The 5179-nt window shown below is 35.1% G+C and overlaps 1 non-coding gene across 1 annotated transcript; it reads left to right on the forward strand.

Moving 5' to 3' along the window:
- Positions 1 to 1262: 1262 nt before the first annotated feature.
- LOC130497806 (small nucleolar RNA R71) lies at positions 1263 to 1369 on the forward strand. Its single transcript, XR_008936791.1, has one exon. It is a non-coding gene; the product is annotated as a small nucleolar RNA R71 (small nucleolar RNA).
- Positions 1370 to 5179: the final 3810 nt, after the last annotated feature.

Genomic DNA, 5179 nt, shown 5'->3' on the forward strand with positions numbered 1-5179 from the left:
TGCAATCTAGGACAAAACTACCAGGGTCAGTCCTTTTGATTGAAGTTTCTCCTTGTATCATCGCACTTACTTCCTCTGACACCATCATAACGCTTTGTTCTCCACTCGAGGATATCATATCTTTTACGTACTTCTTCACCGAGGGGGCTATCTTAATGGCGTCACTGAGAGGCATCTCGAAAGTGATTTTATCAAAGGCCTTTTTGCAAATTGCATGTTCCAATGCCTTCTTAGTTTGCGGTTTGTTTGGAGGAAATGGGGGTGGAGTTCTATAGACTCTTTCAGTTCCGGTAGATTGTGCATTGCAATCGTTAGTGCCGCAAGACGGTCGATCGTTTTCCTTCCCAGAGGATCGATCGATATTTGGTTCGTCTAGACGATCGACTTCGATCTCGGCATTATGATTCTCTTTTTCTAAGTCTACAGTTCTTCCCTAATCCTTTTTATTTGAAGAGTTCCTCCTTTGTTCGGATGTTTCTGACTCAGAATCATTGTCAAGAAGCTTTATGGGGTTGGAATTGCTTTTTCCTGCGTTATCGATGATTTTTTTATTGCTGGCATCGTCTCTGGCATTTGTTTCAAGGTGTTTACCGCTTCGCAACATCACGGCATATGCCTGGCGTTTTGCCCCAGAGTTAGCATCGGTCCTTCCAGGAAGACTACCTGTCTCTCTTTTTAGAGTAGTTGCAAGGTTAGCAATTTGGTCTTCCATTCCCCGTAGGTGTTCAATTAATGAATCCATCTTCTGATTTAGTTTACCGTAAACGATCTTTATTTTCCCATTAAATTCGGATTTCATTTTATGGTTTCCTGTAAGAGCTTGTTTTAGGTTGTACTTCTCTCTCCCAGTATGAGACTGCACACAGATTTCATAGTCTCGTGTAAAGCTATCGACGTTAAACACAGAATGAGGATCAGTAGTATCTAACTCTTCTGTAAAGTCGAGCTCATCTTCTGATATAGGAGGAGTTTTATTGTAGTATTGGCACATGTTAGGCGGGTTTCGATCTGTTAGAAGGGAGTGAAGCGAATTTATAGAATTTTTTATCTCAGCTAACTCAGTATTTTCTATCGAGTTTATAGCTTTTTCTTTTTCTTAATTCATCTCTTCATAAGATCTTCCTGTTGCCATGTTTTCGATTAAGCATCTTGTTTCCATAGGATCTCTAGTAACGAAATTCCCTTCGCTTGCTGTATCAAGCGTTGTCTTATAGTTCAGAATAACACCTTTGTAAAAGATCTTAAGAAATTGTGGTTCTGGATAACCATGGTGGGGGCATTCGAGTTCATAACTCTTGAATCTTCCCCATGCGTTTTTGAATGATTCCTGAGGATTTTGACGGAAGGTAGAGATTCGCCTCCTCACTTCCCAGTAACGAGTATCGTCGAAGAATTGCTTAAGGAAGACATTTCTAATCTCTTTCCAGATAGTCAGGGATCCGTTTGGTAGACAGTTTAACCATCTTAAGGCTTCCCCTTCTAGTGAATATGGATAAAGTCTACAACGACTGTATTCGTCTGGAATTAATTCCTCTAGACCTTCGATGTGGTCTTGTGGATGTTCTAAAGAAGATCTTTTAAAAAGGTTTCGACGCACCATATTATAGTAATCAACATTAAACTTGGTTTTCGTGGTGACGTCGTCAGATACTCTAATAGCGGATCTGTTGGAATAGGTCCTATCGGGGTTTAAGTAGTCTTGCAAGGGCAATTTAATTTCTTTACCTATGTTTAAGGTAGAGTTTGACTTAACAGGGATTTCAGTCCCCTGTTTTTCATTAGTTTGGCTAGAAATGTTGCTTGATTGACCTATTGGTTCAGTTTGGACTACTTTCTCATTATCAGCATCGGTAAGAGGGTACTTACCTGCTTCCGGCTGGGCGGTATCGATCGATAAGGTTTCGGATGAAATTATCGATTCTTCTGTATCTGCGTCGCTCGATTGACAATGTTCCGTGTCGATCGATGCTTGGCAGACATCTGTTTTCTCCATACTTTGTGGTGTAAAACAAAAGAATAGAAAAATTAGCAAAAGTAATAAAGTCTATGCTAAATCCTAAATTAAATCTAGAAGTAATAAGAAAGAGTCTCCGGCAACGGCGCCAAATTTGATATCACTCAAATTACCCTAAAAAGTGAATTACTCTCTCAAATAAGAGGTTCAGATGTAGTACTTAGGGATCGAATCCACAAGGACTCTAGGATTACTTGAAGGTTCAATTAATTAGAGATGAAGATAGACTTAAGGTTTTATATGTTTTAAAGCAGTAAATAATAAAGTGAACAAGGAAGTTGTTCAGTAACTGAAATGAAGGTTGTTTCTTAATGAGGAAAATAGCTAGATTCAGGTATTTCTCAGGTATGAATTTATGCAGTTTGAAGGTGACATTAGGGCTTTAGTCCTTTGAACTCAAACAATTGGTACGACCAGTAGGGTCTCCTTTGACTAGATCCCGGATCTCAACTGTCGTTTGTTGATCTCGGAAAAGAGTCGATCGATACGAATTTCGTCTGATCGATCGATACACCTTTCAAACAATCGATCGCTACAACGGTGGTTGTATCGATCGATGGTAATTCTAGCAAGCATTATCGATTTGGTTGAAAACGTTCTCTAATGATCTAGACCACTTTTTGCATGTGTCTAGTCAGTTAGATCACTTTAGTTTATTTCAGGGAATTAAGAGTATACAATTGGTTATCTCTTCAATCCTAAGATCTAGATTTAAGGGTGATCAATCCTAAATCTAGTGTTAAGAGTAACTAAAGTGAAAGAACTAATTTAATCACCCTAACAATTGTCACAATCTCATCACATGATTCACCCTTATGAGAAACCTAAATCTAACAATTAGGTTTACTCAGACATATTTATGAGAGACAAAATCATGATGGTTCGAATAAAACTTAATATGAAATAAGGAACACAAAGAGTAATGAGTAAGATAAAAAGGGAGTTCAAGATCTTCTCTGTTTTGTAATCTCAGATATATCTCCACAACTCTAACTCTTCTCCCAATGTAGCCAAATTGCCTCTCTTCTCCACTAGGTCTCTAGGCAAGTCTGCCTCTAAAATGATACAAAACCCTAGTATATAAAGCCTAACAGGCGGCCAGGAACTTAGTGTGTAAATAGCATACTTTGTGATACTTGAAAATCTTCTAAATTTTAATCCATCGAATGGCTTAATGTCGATCGACACTCTTCGATATATGTCGATCGATTGTAATTGACTCTAATCGTCCGATCTCACATGATTCCTATCGGTCGATTCCTCATTTGTGAGAATACTCCAAAAATGCCTCAAAAGTATTGCTTTCTTCAATTAGGTACGTGTGCCTGAAAATACTCTAAAATACTTTGAAAACGTAGTAAATATGATTGAAAACTCTCATATACCATGGCTAAAAACGGGTGAAATTCATGGTATATCACTTGTATTGTTCAAGAAAATACAAAAAAAATAACTTACGCTACCGGGATTTGGAGAGACGGAAATGAAGAAGAAGACGATATTAGGGTTTGTAGAAAAGTATCAATGAAGAGTCTAATATATAAAACAGTCTCATTTGTTTTGTCGTTTCAGTGAACAATAAACTCTTAATACTTGTCTAATATAATATGGGCCATAATATATTTCTATGTTCGTAAGAGAAAACCGAACGACGATATTTTGGGCTTTATATTTTATTAAATATATTTTTAAAAGTCTAAAAAGACCCATATTGCATAAAACCAATATGTAATAAAAAGTAGCATATAGCAAAAAATTAAATTCAATAAATTATTCTTCAAAGCAGATACAATGAAAAAAGAGTACTCCCAATAACATTAAAGAACCAAAAATTCAAATCCAATACCAAAATAATTAAGAAAAAGACATCGCTTGACTTAGTCTCCATCTAGTTCATCATCTCCAAAACAACTTGTTTTAAGCACATTATCATGGTTGATGAAGATATTGTTGATATACCATGTAGTTTACCTGATTTTAGTCATGGTATATACAAGTTTTAGGATAGATTTATTATGTTTTAGAATTTAGATAGCATATTTACATGTTCAAGAGTGATTGGAGAGAAGATGGTGATTTTAGAGTATTTTAGAGCATTTTAGAGATTTCACCCGATATAACTATATCAACCAGCAATTGAGGTCAACACATAGAGATACATGTCGATAGATGCACACTCTGTAACATCGAACGATGGCAAGCACGCAGAACCCCAGTTTGGTCACAACCGACTTGAAGCCCAAGATTCCTCTAATTATCAAACTGCCCTTGACGAGTTTTAACCTAATATTTATACTTTGCCAAATTGTTTGAGACAAAGAGAGCTTTCTTATATTCTTATTTTCACAGCAAAATGTTTTCTAGGATTTTTAGTGTTGGAGAGAAGATCCAGAGAGATTTGTGATTGAAACTCCATTATTATATATGTATTCTATCTATGCAGTTTTATTTAATGTTTATGATGTTTTGCTTAGTTATGTCTCAGTTATTACCTTGTTTCTTGAGTTGTGATATTCATGTTTGAAGATTGTTCTTAAGAGCATCTCCAACCCATTGCTATATTCTCCTCCAAATGCTATAATAGAGTAAAAAATGATCCAACCCATTGCTATATCCACCTCTATAATAGAGGTATACTTTTTTTTTATTTTCAAAACTGTACTTTAATTTTTAAACTTTTATAATTATATCCAAAACAATTATTTTTATAAGAAAATACAGTTTTTATAAACATAAAATCACACTTTTTATTTATCTAACAATTTTTGTAATGAAACTTTTGTTTAAACAAAGTTAAAATTGTATGAAAATCTTATAAAATTAAAATCAAATAGGGTTGATTTGCAACCTTCAAAAATAAAAAGTACTTGTTGTAAAATAAAAATAGAATCTTTTGAGAATATTCCTTTTAGAGGTAAAAATAAAGAAATACATTGGAGAGAAACACATCTCTATTTTAGAGATAGAAATAGGAGAATACATTGGAGATGGTCTAATGCTTGTTTAGGTTTAGCTAACCTGAAATTGACTTAGTAGATTTGTTTACTGATATATCTTCTCTAAGTTAGGATTGCTAAAAATAAACGACAGCTATTCTAGTAAGTATAGTGAACACGTTATCGATCCGCGCTAAAAGCTTACTAGAAGCGTATCAATCAATTCTCC

Source organism: Raphanus sativus, chromosome 1 (genome assembly GCF_000801105.2).
Source record: "Raphanus sativus cultivar WK10039 chromosome 1, ASM80110v3, whole genome shotgun sequence".
In the NCBI taxonomy this organism is placed as follows: domain Eukaryota; kingdom Viridiplantae; phylum Streptophyta; class Magnoliopsida; order Brassicales; family Brassicaceae; genus Raphanus; species Raphanus sativus.